A 22000-nucleotide genomic window follows, 5' to 3' on the forward strand; every position below is an offset into this window, starting at 1 on the left:
AGCGATCGCGAGGGGGTGGCCATGAACGAATGGCCGTCCCCTCGTCCGGGATCGCTCCCGCACGAATACCGACCGCCGCAGGCACCGGGCGGGGGCCCGATCGGGCCCCCGACCCGCGGGAGGCAAGGGACGTACATGTACGCCAATATGCCTGCCCGTGCCATGCTATCGACGTACATCGTCGTGCGGCGGTCGGCAACTGGTTAAAATTATCTAAAAATTATTAGAAAAAGTCCATATCAACAAAAGTCCATATAAAGTATCCAGAGGAGGTAATGATACTATGATGCAACTAAGTATCATAAGCGTGAAGATATCATCACCAACACCCGATCACACTGCCTCTTACCCTCCAGCATAGACCTTCACAACAAAGGTCAAATGCACAGTGGTCAGCAATCCAGTGACAGCACCAGCAGTATTAATCCACCCAAGGACTTCCAGACATCCACCAAGGCTTCATGAATCCCATACAGAGACAAAGTAAACACTAGTGATGGACGAACTTCCGACGGGACGTTTCGCGAACGCGAAATGCGAACGGACCCAAACGTTCGCGAAACAGAACGTTCGCCGCGGGCCCCATTGACTTCAATGGGAGGCGAACTTTGCAAACCTTCATGTCGAATTTGCGGCCACGTGGTAATTATTAGGGGGTAAAACGTAGTCCCACCATCTGGACAATGACATAATACATGTATGAGGTGAATTTGGGATCGATAACTACAAGCATTTTTATTTTATTTGGGAAATTGTTCTAACAATTCAGGACTATGGAGCTAATGAAGGCAATGGAGGAGAGGGAAGGTCAGGGACCAGGGTAGGCAAAGAAGAGGGTGCAGGAGATGATCACCAGCAGCGTGACATACCGGAATGACACATGCACCGTGATAGAGGCATCTGACAGCAGCACCGTAATACAGAGCACTGACAGCAGCACCGTGACATACAGCGCTGACAGCAGCACCGTGACATACAGCGCTGACAGCAGCACCGTGACATACAGCGCTGACAGCAGCACCGTGACATACAGCGCTGACAGCAGCACCGTGACATACAGCGCTGACAGCAGCACCGTGACATACAGCGCTGACAGCAGCACCGTGACATACAGCGCTGACAGCAGCACCGTGACATACAGCGCTGACAGCAGCACCGTGACATACAGCGCTGACAGCAGCACCGTGACATACAGCGCTGACAGCAGCACCGTGACATACAGCGCTGACAGCAGCACCGTGACATACAGCACTGACAGCAGCACCGTAAGCAGCCCCAGGAGGAAGTCAGCACAGCACAGGGATGGTGTGATCCCCTCATAATAAGAACCCCCAGGAGGAAGTCAGCACAGCACAGGGATAGTGTGATCCCTTCATAATAAGAACCCCCAGGAGGAAGTCAGCACAGCACAGGGATATCATAAGCAGCCCCAGTAGAAATATGACACCGCTCAACCTCTTCAAAGAGGAGGGTAGGGGCATATAGTACGGTGTGCTTTTTTGGGTCAAGGAAGTGAGCCAAATGAATTAAGAAGGTCTGTGTGCTTGATTAAAAAAATAGTTTATAGACATATACATGGTCTACTGGTCACATGTGTTGAATTCCTCCGAGATCCATGCCTCATTCATTTTTAGAAATGTGAGGTAGTTAACACTGTGGTGAGCTAGGCGAGTACGCTTATCGGTCACAATCCCCCCTGCTGCGCTGAACGTCCTTTCGGACAGGACACTGGATGAGGGGCAAGCCAACAGTTCGATTGCAAATTGGGCAAGCTCTGGCCAGAGGTCAAGCCTGCCCACCCAGTAGTCTAGGGGTTCATCACTCCTCAGAGCGTCCACATCGGCCGTTAACCCAATGTAGTCGGACACCTGACGGTCTAGGCGTTCCCTGATGCTGGATCCGGATGACACCTGTCGATGGGTCGGCTGAAAGAATGACCTCATATCCGAAGTCACCAACACATCTTCAAACCGGCCTCTTCTTGCAGGCGCTGTTGGATTGGTACCCGCAAATCCTTCTCTGGGAGTGGGAATTGCTCCTCTGCCAGCGCACGCAAAAGCAGAATGCAGCATTTCTCGAAGCAAGGCCTGGAAGTGCTGCATTCTGACAGCCCTCTGCGACGGCGGTAACATTTCCGCCATTTTGTGTTTGTACCGGGGGTCTAAGTACGTTGCCACCCAGTACTGGTCCTTGACCCTCATGCTTTTTATACGGGGGTCCCTATTAAAACACTGGAGCATGAAGGCCCCCATTTGCACTAAAGTGGAAGCGGTGTGGTGGCCTGGCTCCTGCTCATCATCCAGGATAATGTCGTCCTCTTCATTCTCCTCTCCCCATCCACGCACAACAGGGATCCCAGAAAGGTTTAAAGCATGCTCTTCTTGCTCCTGCTCATCCGCCCCGGCACCATCCTCCTCTGACTCCTCATCAGACTCCTGTTGTTGACTTGTCTCAGATAGAGTAGCCCCCCCTGGGAATTCATCCAGCATTGCGACTTCCTCATCTTCCCGCTCCTGCTCCTCCACAGCCTGATCAATGACACGACGCAATGCACGCTCCAGAAAGAAGGCATAAGGTACCATGTCACTGATGGCGCCATGGCTGCGACTGACCAGTTTGGTGATCTCCTCAAATGGCCGCAGAAGTCTGCATGTGTCGCGCATGAGCAGCCACTGGCGCGGTGAAAAAAAACCCAGCTCCCCAGAACCGTTTCTTTCGCAGAGTTCATACAGGTAGACGTTAACTGCACGTTTCTGCTGGAGCAGCCTATCAAGCATATAGAAGGTTGAGTTCCATCGCGTCGGGCAATCGCAAATAAGACGTCTGACCGGCAGATGGTGTCGCCGCTGAATGTCAGCAAGGCGAGCCATGGCCGTGTAAGATCTTCTGAAATGGGCCGAGATTTTCCTTGCCTGCCGCAAGATGTCCTGGACCCCAGGGTATTTGACAAGGAATCGCTGCACGACCAAGTTTAAGACGTGTGCCATGCACGGCACGTGCGTGATTTTGCCCTGTTTCAATGCGCTAAGCAGATTGGCACCGTTGTCACACACCACTTTACCAACTGTCAAATTGAGCGGTGTTAGCCACTCATCTGCCTGTGAACGCAAAGCTGAAAGGAGTGCCGGGCCAGTGTGGCTCTTTGCTTCCAGGCACAACAGACGCAGCACGGCATGGCAACGTCTCACCTGGCATGTGGAATAGGTTCTGGGGAGCTTGGGCGGTGCAGTGGAAGAGACGCTAGCAGCGGAAAAGGAGGAGGCAGCTGAGGAGGAGAGGGAGGAGGATGGAGTAGGAGGAGGAGAAGAAGAGTCAGGCCTGCATGCAATCCGTGGCGGTAAAACCAAATCTACACGGGTGCCACGGGTTACATGCTTGACGGCCGTCAGAAGGTTCACCCAGTGGGCAGTAAAACTGATATACCTTCCCTGCCCGTGTTTGCTAGACCACGTGTCTGTGGTCAGATGTATCTTGGCACCGACACTGTGTGCCAGAGATACATTCACTTGCCGCTGAACATGGCCATATAGCTCTGGGATGCCCTTCTCTGAGAAATACTTCCTTCCTGGGACCTTCCATTGTGGTGTTCCAATGGCCACAAATTTGCGAAAGGCCTCCGAGTCCACCAGTTTATATGGCAGTAGTTGGCGGGCTATGAGTTCTGACAAGCCAGCCGCCAACCGTTGGGCAAGAGGGTTATCCGGCATCATCATTTTTTTACGCTCAAACATTAGGCCCACGGAAGCCTGCCTTTTTGCAGAAAAATGTGAGCTTGGCGTGATGGAAGGTGGAGTGGAGGACAATTGTGAGGAGAGAGGAGAAGGAGAAGTAGAAGACGAGGCTGGACGGTGAGAGCCTGCAGTGTGGCTTTGTGTGTTCCGTTGCTCCCACTGGGCTCGGTGATGGCTGCTCATGTGCCTTCTTAAGGCGGTCGTCCCTAGGTGAGTATTGGGCTTACCGCGACTAACGCGTTGACTGCAAAGATTGCAGATGGCAACGCTATTGTCAGCAGCGGACACGTTAAAAAAAGCCCACACTGCGGAGCCATGTGCCGGTGTCCTGGGAGCGCCAGATGTGACCGTACATGGTCGATGACTCGCTCCTGATACATTTGCAGTCTGCTTTGTCCCTGCTGTGCAATGTAAGTCATTGCTGCTTCTCCTCCCTATCTGCTGGTCCATATCTCCCTCTGAACTCCCCTCCTCTTCCTCTCTTGTGGGCACCCACGTGACATCACTAGACACGTCATCATCAACGTCACCTTCCCCACCGCTATAAGTAGAGATCTCGGAGTAGGCAGCAACACCGGGGACCAACCTCCTCCTTGGGCTGATCTGGGTACTGGCGTCAGACTGCTGAGTAGCGCTTGTTGCTACCTCCTCTTCCTGATCCAATACCAAGAGTGGCTGCGCATCAGAAATGTCCTCTTGATATGGATCGGAAAATAATTCCAGTGACTCAAGCGGAAGGTATGTGGTGGTGGTGGTGGTGGTCGTGTTGTTGGTGGTAGTGTCTTTGGGGGTGCACATAGCAGAGAGTGAAGAAGAGGGTGCAGATCGAGAGGATGAGGAGGGTGCAGAAGAGTAAGGCTGAGCGAGCCACTCAACCAAGTCTGGTGCATCCTTTAAAGTAATTGAACGCACCTTCTGCAACTTCCCACTTTGGCTCAAGCCTGTTGCTCCTGCCCTACCCCTACCACCCCTGCGGAAGGGCCTGCCTCTTCCTCTGCATGTCATTTTTTAAATGACCCTGTGACAAAACTCTTAGTCCCTATACCGCTGAAGGACTGCTGCAGTATAGGTGAGCGGTCAGCAGTGGTGCACGTCAACCCTATCTATTGTGGACCTATAGCGGTCCTTACAGAACAGCAGACTGTACCGCACTCAAGCCTATGTACCGTAGCACCCTATACCAAGTTACCAGTCCTTATAAGAACTTTTGTGGAACAAGCAGGTTGTGTGTTAGTGATTAGCAGACTGTACGTCAGTCCCTATACCGCTGAAGGACTGCTGCAGTATAGGGCAGCGGTCAGCAGTGGTGCACGTCAACCCTATCTATTGTGGACCGATAGCGGTCCTTACAGAACAGCAGACTGTACCGCACTCAAGCCTATGTACCGTAGCACCCTATACCAAGTTACCAGTCCTTATAAGAACTTTTGTGGAACAAGCAGGTTGTGTGTTAGTGATTAGCAGACTGTACGTCAGTCCCTATACCGCTGAAGGACTGCTGCAGTATAGGTGAGCGGTCAGCAGTGGTGCACGTCAACCCTATCTATTGTGGACCTATAGCGGTCCTTACAGAACAGCAGACTGTACCGCACTCAAGCCTATGTACCGTAGCACCCTATACCAAGTTACCAGTCCTTATAAGAACTTTTGTGGACCAAGCAGGTTGTGTATTAGTGTTTAGCAGACTGTACGTCAGTCCCTATACCGCTGAAGGACTGCTGCAGTATAGGGCAGCGGTCAGCAGTGGTGCACGTCAACCCTATCTATTGTGGACCGATAGCGGTCCTTACAGAACAGCAGACTGTACCGCACTCAAGCCTATGTACCGTAGCACCCTATACCAAGTTACCAGTCCTTATAAGAACTTTTGTGGAACAAGCAGGTTGTGTGTTAGTGATTAGCAGACTGTACGTCAGTCCCTATACCGCTGAAGGACTGCTGCAGTATAGGGCAGCGGTCAGCAGTGGTGCACGTCAACCCTATCTATTGTGGACCGATAGCGGTCCTTACAGAACAGCAGACTGTACCGCACTCAAGCCTATGTACCGTAGCACCCTATACCAAGTTACCAGTCCTTATAAGAACTTTTGTGGAACAAGCAGGTTGTGTGTTAGTGATTAGCAGACTGTACGTCAGTCCCTATACCGCTGAAGGACTGCTGCAGTATAGGTGAGCGGTCAGCAGTGGTGCACGTCAACCCTATCTATTGTGGACCTATAGCGGTCCTTACAGAACAGCAGACTGTACCGCACTCAAGCCTATGTACCGTAGCACCCTATACCAAGTTACCAGTCCTTATAAGAACTTTTGTGGACCAAGCAGGTTGTGTGTTAGTGATTAGCAGACTGTACGTCAGTCCCTATACCGCTGAAGGACTGCTGCAGTATAGGGCAGCGGTCAGCAGTGGTGCACGTCAACCCTATCTATTGTGGACCGATAGCGGTCCTTACAGAACAGCAGACTGTACCGCACTCAAGCCTATGTACCGTAGCACCCTATACCAAGTTACCAGTCCTTATAAGAACTTTTGTGGACCAAGCAGGTTGTGTATTAGTGTTTAGCAGACTGTACGTCAGTCCCTATACCGCTGAAGGACTGCTGCAGTATAGGGCAGCGGTCAGCAGTGGTGCACGTCAACCCTATCTATTGTGGACCGATAGCGGTCCTTACAGAACAGCAGACTGTACCGCACTCAAGCCTATGTACCGTAGCACCCTATACCAAGTTACCAGTCCTTATAAGAACTTTTGTGGAACAAGCAGGTTGTGTGTTAGTGATTAGCAGACTGTACGTCAGTCCCTATACCGCTGAAGGACTGCTGCAGTATAGGGCAGCGGTCAGCAGTGGTGCACGTCAACCCTATCTATTGTGGACCGATAGCGGTCCTTACAGAACAGCAGACTGTACCGCACTCAAGCCTATGTACCGTAGCACCCTATACCAAGTTACCAGTCCTTATAAGAACTTTTGTGGAACAAGCAGGTTGTGTGTTAGTGATTAGCAGACTGTACGTCAGTCCCTATACCGCTGAAGGACTGCTGCAGTATAGGTGAGCGGTCAGCAGTGGTGCACGTCAACCCTATCTATTGTGGACCTATAGCGGTCCTTACAGAACAGCAGACTGTACCGCACTCAAGCCTATGTACCGTAGCACCCTATACCAAGTTACCAGTCCTTATAAGAACTTTTGTGGACCAAGCAGGTTGTGTATTAGTGTTTAGCAGACTGTACGTCAGTCCCTATACCGCTGAAGGACTGCTGCAGTATAGGGCAGCGGTCAGCAGTGGTGCACGTCAACCCTATCTATTGTGGACCGATAGCGGTCCTTACAGAACAGCAGACTGTACCGCACTCAAGCCTATGTACCGTAGCACCCTATACCAAGTTACCAGTCCTTATAAGAACTTTTGTGGAACAAGCAGGTTGTGTGTTAGTGATTAGCAGACTGTACGTCAGTCCCTATACCGCTGAAGGACTGCTGCAGTATAGGTGAGCGGTCAGCAGTGGTGCACGTCAACCCTATCTATTGTGGACCTATAGCGGTCCTTACAGAACAGCAGACTGTACCGCACTCAAGCCTATGTACCGTAGCACCCTATACCAAGTTACCAGTCCTTATAAGAACTTTTGTGGAACAAGCAGGTTGTGTGTTAGTGATTAGCAGACTGTACGTCAGTCCCTATACCGCTGAAGGACTGCTGCAGTATAGGGCAGCGGTCAGCAGTGGTGCACGTCAACCCTATCTATTGTGGACCGATAGCGGTCCTTACAGAACAGCAGACTGTACCGCACTCAAGCCTATGTACCGTAGCACCCTATACCAAGTTACCAGTCCTTATAAGAACTTTTGTGGACCAAGCAGGTTGTGTATTAGTGTTTAGCAGACTGTACGTCAGTCCCTATACCGCTGAAGGACTGCTGCAGTATAGGGCAGCGGTCAGCAGTGGTGCACGTCAACCCTATCTATTGTGGACCGATAGCGGTCCTTACAGAACAGCAGACTGTACCGCACTCAAGCCTATGTACCGTAGCACCCTATACCAAGTTACCAGTCCTTATAAGAACTTTTGTGGACCAAGCAGGTTGTGTATTAGTGTTTAGCAGACTGTACGTCAGTCCCTATACCGCTGAAGGACTGCTGCAGTATAGGGCAGCGGTCAGCAGTGGTGCACGTCAACCCTATCTATTGTGGACCGATAGCGGTCCTTACAGAACAGCAGACTGTACCGCACTCAAGCCTATGTACCGTAGCACCCTATACCAAGTTACCAGTCCTTATAAGAACTTTTGTGGAACAAGTGAGTTGTGAATGTTTAGCAGACTGCAGCAGAAGGGCAGCAGTCAAGTATAATATCCTTTCTATATTTGGAAGAAAGAATATTATACATGTACAAGCCTATTACTGTACCACTGATACCAGTCCTGAAAAGAACCTTTGTGGAACTAATAATAACAGCAAGTCTTTAAAATTACCCTCACTGCCTGACAACACTGCTTCCTTCCTGTCCCTATACAAATTGGCAAAAAAAGAGAACGATTAGTGGTTACTGGAACAGCTCTTTTGTGGACCTTGATAGTAACAGCTAATGATGATGATGATGATGATGATGATGAAAGACTAATCTGGCTGTCCCTGTAGCATACACCGTCCTTTCCCTTTCTCTAAACTAACAAAAGACACTCAGGCTGCTGCAAGAATCAGCAGCACAGCAAACCTATCAACACCTAACACCTATACCAGTCCTGAAAAGAACTTTTGTGTACCAAATAGCTAGTGGTTTATCTCTCCCTACTCCACACAGGAACCTGTCCCTATCGTAACAGAAGAAAGAATGTAAAATGGCCACCGGATCGGGTGTATTTATAGGTTAGGGGGAATGTACAAGTGTCCATGTGCTGTCATGTCTCAATTGGCTGTCCTGTATCACATGATAAACGTGTCACCAAAGGTTAAAGTTCTTGTATACATTAAACACGTAAGTCCGCCGCGGCGAACGACGGAAAAAGGCGTTCGAACGTGCGGACCGCGAATGTCGGAAATTCGCCGCGAAACGACCGCCGGGCGAACCGTTCGGCCATCACTAGTAAACACTCCTCATGGTGTAGAAACTCCAAACAAATGTATTAGGTAAAAAGAATAACACTAACAATCTTAGGATAAAAATCTTGCATATCTGTATAGAACATCCGGCGTTTCTAATCAGCAAGATGGCTGCCGCATCTTGGCATGCAATCACGTCACACGTCTCCTTCCCTGTGTATGGCAAATAGATTGCTTATTCCTATTGGAAGAGATTGATCAGAAAATAAATAGATCATTTATTGAAGCATGTATGGCTACCATAAAGCAGATTGTTCTGAGATTGCACAGTCAGATTCTAACATATATGTTCAGCCTTAGCCCCTCCTCAGTAGCTCCATAAGATGCTGTAAGACAGGGGTCTCTAACTCGCGGCCCGCGGGCCAACTGCGGCCCGCGGGACAATATTTTGCGGCCCCCCGCCTGGAAAAGCACTTAGCCACCTTCCCTCCGGTACTTGAAGAAGATGAAGTCGCCGCTCTGAACGCACTTGGTGCAGGTCAGCCTCCGGCGGTGTTACACAGCGGGCAGCGCTCCACCGCCAAGTACAGTACCTCGGCGTCTCACCAGGGGGAGTAAGTGGCGGTGGAGCGCTGCCCGCTGTGTAACACCGCCGGACGCTGACCTGCACCAAGTGCGTTCAGAGCGGCGACTTCATCTTCTTCGATGGGAGGGACACGGAGAGGCAAGTACCAGCCTGTCAGTCACGCTCTCCACGCCTCACTTTTTTTCTTCTCTTTCCCGTTCAGGCGACAGGACGTTCTGCCATTGGAGGCCCTGCATGGGAGGAGGAGATGCAGGGGTTTCTCAATGGGCGTCTCCTTCTCCCTGGCTGTGTTGTGATCCAATCACATCAAAGAGTGTCACAGACAAGGAGTTTTTTTCTTCCTGGCTGTGACTCTCACTGTGATTGGATTGAGGCACATGGAGAAGGAGACGCCCATTGAGAAACCCCGGCGTCTCTTCCTCCTTGATGCTCAGTATTAGCATACAGGGCAAGAAATATACAGGGGGGCACAGCAGAGTGGAGGAGTGCTATTTTTATAAACCAGGTGCGTGCCCACCCTAAAGGTATTTGGCTACTCCTGTGAGTAAAAATCAGGTCCTCTTTAATGTTGCCGAAGGTCATGCTAGGCAGCTAGGGGGACTGGGAAACTCTATTTCCGCTCATCCAGAGCACCTTGTGCTGAAGTGGGTATCTCAAGGCACCATAGGCCTAAGTTTTTGGTACGCAGCCCCAAATATGTCTTGCTCAAAGCCTGCAGTGAAGAGAAAGGTTGATGATGAGCACAGACAATTTCAGGAAAAGTGGGAAAAGCAATATTTCTTTATTGAGCACAAGGGCATCCCAACTTGTCTTATTTGCACAGAGAAAGTTGCAGTGCCCAAAGAATACAATTTGAAGCGTCATTACACAACTAGACATGCTGAGGAGTATGCAAAGTACCAGGAAGATGAGAGAGCCAACCAGGTTGCTAAACTTAAGACATGTCTGCTGAGGCAACAAGATTTCTTTAAGAAAGCAACCAAAGAGAATGATGCAGCAGTCGAAGCCAGCTACGTAGTTAGTATGATGATTGCTAAAGCAGGAAAGTCATTTAAAGAAGGGGAATTTATAAAAAAGTGCATGTTACAGGCTGCAAGTATTATCTCTCCAGAAAAGAAAGGTCAGTTTAGCAACATCAGCCTTTCTTCCAACACCGTGGCAGAGCGCATTTCTGACCTTTCAAGTGACATTTATGATCAACTGTGTGAGAAAATAAAATGTTTCAGTGTATACTCAGTCGCTCTTGATGAGACCACAGACATCACCGACACTGCCCAGCTTACAATCTATGTCCGGGGTGTTGATGACAATTTTGAAGTCACAGAGGAGTTGCTCTCACTAGTTCCAATGCATGGCCAGACCACCGCCCAAGAGATATTTCACCAGCTGTGTGATGCTTTTCAGAATGCTGGTTTGCCTTGGAGGAAGTTTGTCGGAATAACAACTGATGGAGCGCCATCAATGATCGGGAGGAAAAAAGGACTGGTGGCACTTGTTAATAAAAAAAAGAAAGAGGAAGGTTTAGAGGAGGTCATTGCTCTGCACTGCATTATTCATCAGCAGGCCCTTTGCAGCAAATGCCTGAAGTTTGACAACGTGATGTCTTTCGTTGTGAAATGCATCAATCAAATCAGATCCAGGGGCTTAAAACACAGAATGTTTCGTGCTTTTTTAGAGGAAATAGAGTCAGAATATGGGGATGTGCTCTACTTTACCGAGGTGCGTTGGCTCAGCAGGGGAAACGTATTGAAGAGATTTTTTGAGTTGAGAGCGGAAGTGAAAGCTTTTATGGAGAAAGATGGGGCTTCTGTTCCTTTGCTAAGTGATCCAAAATGGCTCATGGACTTAGCTTTTTTGGTTGATATCACACATGAGCTTAATGTACTGAATAAGAGGTTACAAGGCCAGGGGCAACTTGTCAGTGCTGCCTATGACAGCGTGAGAGCGTTCTCTACAAAACTTATATTGTGCAAAGACCAGCTTTCTCAAATAAACCTTTGCCATTTCCCAGCATGCAAGTCACTCATTGATTCAGGCACACTATTCAGTCATGAGGAGTATGTGGATGTCATTTTGAGGCTACAGGAGGAATTTGATCATAGATTTGCAGACTTCAAGAGACACAGAGCCACATTTCAAATTTTTGCAGACCCCTTCTCCTTTGATGTGCAAGATGCCCCTCCAGTGTTTCAAATAGAGCTCATTGACCTGCAGTGTAACTCTGAACTCAAAGCCAAGTTTAGGGATGTGAGTGGAAAAGCAGACAAACTTGGGCAATTTTTAAGAGAATTGCCCCCCAGCTTCCCTGAGCTTTCCCGAATGTTCAAGCAGACCATGTGTCTTTTTGGGAGCACATACTTGTGCGAAAAGCTCTTCTCTACCTTGAACTTCAATAAGTCAAAGTACAGGTCTAGAATTACTGATGCTCATCTTCAAGCTGTGCTGAGGGTCTCAACTGCTTCCTCACTTACGCCAAATGTGGCTCGGCTATGCAAGAGTAAGCGCTGTCAGATCTCTAGCAGCAAGAAGTAGGCAGATAAAGCCATGTTCAAACAGTTTATGTCCATTCATGTTCTAAAAGTTAAATGTTAAAGAACTGTTAATAAAGACATTTGAATCTGAATAATGATATTTTGTAAGCGCATTTTTTGTGGAAAACTTGATGCGGCCCAGCCTTACCCAAAATCTACCTCCAGCGGCCCCCAGGTAAATTGAGTTTGAGACCCCTGCTGTAAGAGAAAGAAGCCACCCTGAAATAAGAAACTTGGGCAGTGATCATGGTACTAGATCAAACTGAACATAGGTAATATTAGGGCCCCATCCACATTTCACATCATGGGAATAGGAATTCCCACTCATGATTTCTTTAGCGTGATTTATAAATGTTTGTGCGTGTCGAGCATAGGGCATCCCATGGTGTAAAAGACACTTACTTTTTTAATACACAACTAAGTGTGGTTGATGAAACATAAGTTAGCACCTCATCCCAATTACAGTGCCTTAAAAAATTATTCATACCCTTGAAAATTTCCACATTTTGTCATGTTACAAATAAAAACTTAAATGTATTTTATTGGGATTTTATGTGATAAATCAACACAAAGTGGCACATAGTTATGAAGTGAATGGAAAATGATAAATGGTTTTCAAAAACTTTTACAAATAAATATCTTAAATGTGTTATATTCAGCCCTTTTACTCTGATACCCCTAACTAAAATCTATTGGAACCAATTGTCAAAAACCATGTGGATAAAGTTGTGGAGAAGTTTAAAGCAGGGTTAGGTTACAAAAAAATATCCCAAGCTTTAAACATCTCACAGAACACTGTTCAATCCATCATCCAACAACGGAAAGTGTATGGCAGAACGGCAAACCTAGATATATGAGAAAAGCGCGCATCCACTAATGAGCAAACAAAATTAATATATATGTAAATGCCATAGGGATAAAAAGGTGTATATGAATATTCACCCACTTCATAAAGTGTAAACTGAAAACATATGAACGAATGATGATCAAAAACTTAAAAGGATGTTAAAGTTCATATAAGTATAAACACAAAGTCCATATGAATTCCAAAGTGTGCAAAGTGAAACAATGTATTCATCCAGTGTTCTTGTGTCAACAGATGATAAAATTTGCACCCCTTACCAGATCTGTTGGATCTCAAATTATAGAGATCAAACACGCTCAAGCAAAAGCCTGTCGGCCGGGATAATCTCCTCCTCAGATTCCTCCATGGGAAAGATCCTCTTCTGGTGCAGCGGGCTATCCAATTAGATAGAAAACTCAGAGAGACAAATCATCGTTTCCCAAATATTCCTAGGTAATCTCGTCAGCAGAGGATGAAAGAAAAGGGCTTCATAGTGTAGTATTCCAGAAACATTTATTGAATAAATAGCAACACTTACATCTAAGCCCTTGTACACATGGTCGGAGATTCCGACAACAAAATTTGTTGGATTTTGTCCGACTGATTTTGTCCGAAACTGTTGCATACACACGGTCGGACAAAGTTGTCGGAAAATCCGACGTGATTACATTATTTCGTTACGACGGGACTACGTTCACGCTAGTAGCCAATAGCTTTGGTGTAGGAATTTGATCTGAGCATGCGTGGCACTTTGTCCGATCGGAATTCTCTACACATGATCAGAGTATGTCCAATCGGAGCATTTTGTCCAAAAATTTTACTATGTCATGACCGTCCTGGTGATCCGATCGCACATGGGAGATCTGCTCGCAGGGGCCCGTTGCTGAGAACTTGTCGGTACACTTTGGTGCGCGTTAATGCGAACGGACGCACGCGGGTGCGCGTTGGAACGATCGGGCGCACGCAGGTGCGCGATGGTGCGAAAGAGCGCACGCGGGTGCGCGATGGTGCGAAAGAGCGCACGCGGGTGCACGAGGTCACGAACGGGCGCGCGGTTACTCGCGGGGGCACGCAGACTCGCCGTGCGACCGCTTTGGCGCTCTAAAGGCTACATAAGGACTCTGCCTCCGTTTCCTCCTTGCTATCCAGTCTACAGCGTGTCCGGTGATTCTGCTACCCGCTATCTGTTGCCTTGATTCCTGTTACCCGGCCTGTTCCTGACTACGTTCGTTTGCTGCCTGCCACCGACCTCTTGCCTGTCTGACTACGTCTCCGTCTCTTCCCGTGTACCGTTGTTGCCCGCCTGTTATCGACCCGGCCTGTACCTGACTCTGCTGTTTACCTCCTGCTGATCCGATCGGATACCCAATACCTGTTGCCACCAGCTGTCTACCATCTGCTGTTCCAGTCCGACTGCCTGAGCCTGCTGTCACCTGCTGACGACCTTCTGCTGTTCCAGTCCGACTGCCTGAGCCTGCTGTCACCTGCTGACGACCTTCTGCTGTTCCAGTCCGACTGCCTGAGCCTGCTGTCACCTGCTGACGACCTTCTGCTGTTCCAGTCCGACTGCCTGAGCCTGCTGTCACCTGCTGACGACCTTCTGCTGTTCCAGTCCACCTACCTGAGCTTGCTGCTGCCGACCCGGATCTGCCTTACACCAGCCAGGCACTTGTGCCCTCTGAACTTTTGAATCCCTGTTACCATCCTCAGGGGTTCTCGAGCCAGAGGCTACGAGAGGCCGCTCCCTGCATTCTGGGCTCACCTACCAGGTACGTGACATACTAACAAGTTGGAAAACTTGGTCCGTCGGATACTCCGAAGGAAACAGTCCAATGTAGACCACACACAGTCGGAATATCCGACAAAACGTTCCGATCGGACACATTCCATCGGAAGCTCCGACCGTGTGTACAAGGGCTTAGAAGACGGTGGAAAATTTAGACTTTTAAACTGCCGTGGCTCTAACCAGCTGGCTGATACGTGGTGACGTCAAGGAATGCTAATCCACCCAAGTGCAAACCTACCAAGACATGACCATCCACCTGAACTAACAGGCGGGGTAAGGAGAGCATTATTCAGAGAAGCAACCAAGAGGCCCATGGTAACTCTGGAGGAGTTACAGAGATCCACAGCTCAGGTGGGAGAATCTGTTCACAGGACAACTACACAAATCTGGCCTTAGTGGCAAGAAAAAAATCATTGTTGTAAGAAAGCCATAAGAAGTCCTGTTTGCAGTTTGCGTGAAACCGTGTGAGGGACACAGCAAACATGGGGAAGAAGGTGCTCTGGTCAGTTGAGACCAAAATTCTACTTTTTGGTCTAAAAGCAAAATGCTATGTGTGGTGGAAAACTAACACTGCACATTACTCTGAACACTCCATCCCCAACGTGAAACATGATGGTGGCAGCATCATGTTGTAGGGATTAGGGATGGTCTTGATGTTCGAATCGAATGTAAGTTCGGCTCCAAAACATTGGGTGTTCGTTTGTCTGAAAATGAACCGAACATATGGGGCATTTGCTGCAAATTTAAGCGCAGCGGTGCGCCCCATAATGCACTGCGAGATCGCGATGCATTGACAGCTGCTGACTGGCCAAAGCATGCACCTGACCTGCATGCTTTGGCCAATCCCAATGTGTTTTATTGTGAGAGCCATGATTGGCCAAAGGCAGGGTGCATTTGGCCAATCATGGCTCAGTCCACGCCCCACACTATATAAGGCTGCTTACACGGTGGCCATATGTAGTGTGTTGGAGTGGAGGCGATTAAGAGAACTTGAGTTAGATTAGGCAGGGTAGTTAGTGGCATGCAGGCAGTTTAGTATATACTGTATATATATATAAGAAGGCCAGTATGGTGGCCTGAATTTAAGGGAGGAGCCAGGGGAGTATTTAAGCAGCCCACTCACCCATGCTCTTTGTCAGTTCAGGGCGCAATACTATACGTCACTAGGCCGATTCTTTCCAGCTCACCTCATGTTCGTGAGTCTGTGCATTGATCGCAAGTACATTGCGGCTTCTCCATTCGTGGACTTCTTCGGTGGTTCCTGCTCACTGTTGCAGGTAGTATTCAAACCTTTTTGTATAACGTGCAATCTTGCAATTCATTATGCTTCCTATACTGCATTCCTTCCTAAAAAAAAGCCTCCTTGTTGTCGGTCATGTCCTAACATCATTCACCACAGGCGTAGTACATTCGTAAATTCCTTCTGCCAAACATGATTCATTTGTAGATCCAAGCCTCTGAGCCACTGTCCAACATTGTCCAAAATCACACTCGCCATAGGCTTCACTGGTTATAAGATTTACTGTCCATGGTTACATAGTTAGTCAGGTTGAAAAAAGAAACAAGTCCATCCAGTTCAACCAAAAAAAAAATATATATTATATACATATATATATACATTCATACATATAATAAATATACCAGCCCATATACCCAATTCTATACCCACAGTTGGCTTTTCATCCATTTGGAGATGAGCATGTATTGTTTGTACGGGTTCTGTGGCTGATTGAGGTGGTAATTAGACCCACCTGGTACCTTGTCTGTACTTGATTAGCCTGGGGGGCTGGGTAGTTGGTAAGTGTTTAGTTTCAGAGTAAGGGGCGACATACACTCTACAACCAATTCGTATTAGATTCATTCAATACACCTTACTATCGATTTGTATCAAATTCATTCCATGCATTTTACAACCGATTCGTATCAGAGTAATTTCTTTTTACAACCAGTTTATATCAGATACATTGCATGCTTTCTTCCATTGCCATTCCTTGTATCCCCCATGCCATGTGCTTTAGTTCCCGCAATGGAACTTACGAATCATTTGTACGCGGTTCTTCTCTCATTTATTAACCAAACCAAAGTTATTTTCTGTGCGCCATGCACGGCACCACACCACACTCTTTGGATGTGTTGCACACCAGCTCCAGTCCAATGCAAACCATTACTGCTAGGATTAGTTACCATGTTTTGTCATGTGAAAATTTGTGTCCGCTCGTGGTGTCGCCCGTACCATGTGTTCAGTTTCCACAGTGGAACTTAGGAATCATTGGTACGCACTTCTCACATTCTATTTTCTACACCAAACCTTGTTGTTTTGCCTTGTGCATGGCATCTCGCCACACCTTGCCGATATTTTGTTACACTCCTGCCACAGTCCACCGCAAATGTACTCGCATGGTCCACTGTCGCAAGTAAGATTTGTTACCATATTCTTTATGTCCTATCAATTCATTACCATTTGTTGTCTCCCATATCGTTCGTTAGTTCCTTCCTTTCCTGACCTGCCAGGCTGCTTGCTCAGATAAGCGTCCAGTATGGATTTTGGGGGGACCCCTACACCATTTAAAAAAAAAGAAATTGGCGTAGAATTCCCTTTAATATCTATACCAGACTCGAAGGACCTGGTATGGACTGGTGGGGGGAACCTACGCCCTTTTTTTCTTTGACTTTTACTTTAAATGTCATTTTTTCCTTTAGAAATGTAATTTTGCTGCAGTACAGTAATAAACCTGGGAAAGGTGTGCTACTTTACAGGCATACTATAGACACCCCCCAGGCACGATAGTTAAAGGATTTTTTTTATTTTTATTGTTTCAATTTAAGCATTATTAAAATCACTGCTCCTGAAAAAATACCCATTTAAAAACACTTTTACCAATTGATACATATCCCCTGGCGCAGGACCCAGGTCCCCATACACTTTTTATGGCAAAGAACTTGCATATAAGCCTTCAGTGAGAACTTTGGATTTTGCAGGTTCGAGCCCCATTGACTTCCACTATTCCCGCCTATGTGATCTGACAGGCATGTTTGCCGGCAAAAGCGCTGCTTTCCATTAGCATTAGCGCCCAGTTTCTTAGAGATGAAACCTTAAATTGCCTTAAATGAGCGCTATTTTCTGGGACTGCAAGATCATTTTTCAGCGCAAAAAAAACGCAAAGAGAAACAGCAGGATCCTGGATATGGAAAAGGATCGCGGATGCCATCCTTTCTCCTCACACATGGAGATGTAGGCCTTCCAGGTACGATGGTATATCTTCCGAGAAGAAGATTTCCATGCCCTCAACATAGTTGAAATCACCGAGTCCGACAGACCCCGGTTCCTCAACACCTGGCTCTCAATAGCCATGCCGTTAAAGCCAGCGATGGTAAAGCAGGATGGAAAATTGGACTTTGAGATAGGAGGTCCTCTCGCAATGGCAGTCGTCAGGGAGCGTCTGCCACCAGGCGCACGAGGTCTGCTTACCAAGGCCAATCTGAGGCAATCAGTATTACTGGGATCCCCTCGGCTTCCACTCTGCGAAGCAGACGTGACAACAGTTTCAGTGGAGGAAAGGCATAGATCAGCTGGTACTGATCCCACAGAGCCACCAGCGCGTCTGACGCGTCTGCCCACATATCTCTTGCCCTGGACACGAATCTTGGCACCTTCCAATTGAGACGGGAGGCCAGTAGATCCACATCTGGTGTTCCCCACTTCAGGCACAGCAGCCTGAATGTCTCCGGATGCAATGCCCATTCTCCTGGTTCCAACATCTGTCGAGTCAGATAGTCCGCCTGCCAGTTCTCCACTCCCAGGATGTAAATGGCCGACAGGGCCGGTACGTGTCACTCTGCCCACCGAAGTATGTGAGCGACCTCCCGAGCAGTGGCTGAGCTTCTTGTTCCCTCTTGATGATTTACGTACGCCACAGCCGTGGCATTGTCCAATTGTATCCTGATCGGATGCCCTTGAAGTTTCACCGACCATGTGTGGAGACACCGCTCTTAATTCGAGCAGACTGATCGGCAACTCGGATTCTTTCATCGACCAGAGGCCCTGAGCCGACTGAACCCCCATCACTCCACCCCAGCCGGATAGACTGGCGTCCGTAGTGATCACCGTTCATTTCAGAGGAAGGAACGATTTTCCGGACTGAATCACCGGGGACTTCAACCATCAGATCAGAGAGTCCCTGACTGGCTGGCTCACCTGGATCTGTCGATTCAGGGACAACTAAGATTTGTCCCATTTTAACAAGATCTCCTTCTGCAGCACTCTAGTGTGGAACTGGCCGTAGGGTACTGCCTCGAAGGAGGCTACCATGAGTCCCAGTACTCGCATGCAAAACCGGAGCGACGACCACTTGCGGCTCATCAGTAGTTTGACCGCGGATCTGAGAGTCTGCAATTTGTCTGAAGGGAGGGCGGAACTAAAAGTTCTGAAGTGTTGTATTACAACTTTGCCTAGTAATCTCCAGTGATAAGGCTAACAACCCTTTTTGTTACAGAGAGGAGCTGTGTCGGTCGGTGAATATAAGAGAAATTACTGTTTTTATTGCTAAACAGTGCAAATATCAATATTTGAACTATAAACACATAGCTATTAGCAATGTGTTTAAGTTAAACAAAAGTCAAAAACATATTTCTCAATTTACCTGAAGGTCACAATATTATAACCCAGCCAGCACAGAGTTCTCCCTTACATCAGAGTCTGCAGGATGGTGACCAGAGACCACCTTCCACAGAGTGAATACACTAAGGTAAGGGGGATTACTAATATAGGGGGGAACCTTTATATCAGTGCCCCTTTACATTATTGTATTCACTCCCCCCTTACATAAGTGACCCCCTCAGACTGGCCTCTTCTCAGACAGATGGCTCAAGGCTTAGCCAGGTGGCTCCAGTTTGGTGGCTATTGAAATTTTCTGCCCTGAAAGAGCAGATAAAGACCAATATAACATCATTGTCCTCTTTAACCCCCTCTGCACCTAGAGAATGGTCAAGAATTTTGAAACAACATACAAAAAGGAAAGAGGATTTCCTTCTAAAATCGAAACTAGGAAAATTCCGTAGAGATATAGATGATTATAACTCGAACAGAGTTTTCAATTGGAAAAAGAAAAACCGTTTGAATAATGTGCCACCACTCATGTCCCTGACTCCTACTTCTCACATCCATAATCATTCTAATCTCATTCCCTCCAAATCCAACCACCAGACTGCTACTTCTAGATTTTCCAAATCTAAAACCCCAAGTCCCTTTCCATCTTCTCAAAACCACAGAACAGTATCTTCCTCCAATAATAAATCTGAGACCCACAGGCCAACATCTGTACATCCCACGGCAGACATCAGTCTGAGTCGTACAGATACCACCAATAGAGATTTGTCCAATACTACATCTGCCTCAGGTACACTAACCACTGCTATTATAGTGACAGAGGACACCACCCCTACCATTTCATCATCCATTGATCCCGTCACCATTATCCATGATGCACCAATTGCATTAGGTATGATTGATAACTTGTGATATTTCAATTACGCCCTTGGCACCAGCCAGAGATAGTGATCCTATACATGATGTGGCTGGAAACATTGGCCACCCACCTGGTTCTCCTAGTGCTCTCAATAAATCATCTTTTTTATGCCTAACCCCCCGATCCAGCCCCAACAAAAGAAAACACGACGACGACGACGAGGCAGGAGAGGAGGCAGATCTAAACACACCACACCCAGAAAAAATGCGGAGACTGTAAAGATCTTCAATTTGTCTTCCATTAAATTTACTGATGATGAACTGTCATTATTACAACGAGGTCTAAATTTCGCCCTTACTATTCCACTTAATCCATTTACCATTTTCAAAGACTTGAACAAATTCATCCGAAATATTACTCTCAAGAGACATTTCAGTCTACAGGCCAACAAACACAAAGATACCATAGTAGCCAATGTCAACACCATCCCAGTGCCTGACACCATTTTCGATACCTCCATAGAAATACGAGCCATGAGCGATTTGATGGAACTATGGGAGGATTGTGATAATATGGAGCAAATTCTTGAATTCCAACAACTAGCCCATTCTCCACCTATTAAACATACCTCTTTTAAACCAAAGTCTATCTTTAACCCCACACATAACAAAGGCCCCTACATAGAATCATTTTATCAGGCGGTATATTCAGAACTTCTGGAAATATGTAAACAATCCAAATCCATACATAAAGCCAATCTCACCTCTCAAGAACGTCTAACTATAAACAATTTAAGTAAGAATGAACAAATAATTATCAAAATGGCAGACAAAGGCGGTGGTATAGTCATTCAAGACCAAGCCACCTATCTTGATGAATCACACCGCCTACTTTCTGATCGTAGCACATATACAAAACTAAAAACAGACCCTTTACCAGATTTCATCAAGGAATCCAAGAATTTGATTACTATAGCTTCATCTGAGGGTGTCCTTTCTAAAGCTGAAGCCTCTTTCTTCCATAGAAAATATTACAATGTACCGTACTTCTACCATCTTCCAAAGGTACACAAGAACCTTGAGAATCCTCCTGGACGTCCCATTGTGGCATCCATGGAGAGTATTACCACCAGTTATTCTCTCTACATCGATCAATTCCTCCAACCTCTGGCCCAAGCTCTCCCCTCGTATATCCGGGATGGTACCCATCTCCTAGAGTTATTACAACCATATACTTGGGAACCAACATATCTGTGGGTATCGTTGGATGTGTGTTCATTGTACACCTCAATCCCGCATGAGGTTGGACTACAGGCGGTTTTGCATTTTTTATCCGAGGACAGTGAAATCAATTCCAGACAGTCACAGTTTATTCTGAAAGCGACCAGATTCTGCCTGGAACATAATTACTTCAACTTTGAGGATGATTATTACCTTCAGAATACTGGGACTGCTATGGGGGCAAATTTTGCCCCCAGTTATGCAAATCTCACGATGGGCCTATGGGAGACCAGGTACATATGGGCACATAACCCATTCGCAGTGCACCTGGTCTTCTATGGGTGCTACATCAATGACATTATTATCATCTGGAATGGTCCTCCTCATACTGTACAGGAATTTCTATCACACTGCAACTCTAACAATTTTGGTCTTTCCTTTACATCAGAAATAAATGCCACTTCTCTTTGTTTTTTGGACCTGGAACTCAGTCACCAAGAGTCCACAATTATAGCTAAAGGTTACACCAAGCCCACATCTCTTTTTTACATTTCACCAGCTGTCACCATCCGAGATGGGTTAAAAATGTCCCCAAAAGTCAATTTTGCCGGTTACGGCACAATTGCACTAGGTTGGAGGACTATAATGCACAAAGTGTTCACCTCAAACAGAAATTTATAGAGAAAGGCTACCCCCCAGACCTCATCGATCAGGCTCATATGGTTTACAATACCGATGACATTCCAAAATTAAAACAGCGATCACAAGAAAATGTAGGAACAAGATTCATAACCCA

Source organism: Lithobates pipiens, unplaced genomic scaffold (genome assembly GCF_037356315.1).
Source record: "Lithobates pipiens isolate NorthernLeopardFrog02 unplaced genomic scaffold, aLitPip1_a1.2 Scaffold_10, whole genome shotgun sequence".
In the NCBI taxonomy this organism is placed as follows: Eukaryota; Metazoa; Chordata; class Amphibia; order Anura; family Ranidae; genus Lithobates; species Lithobates pipiens.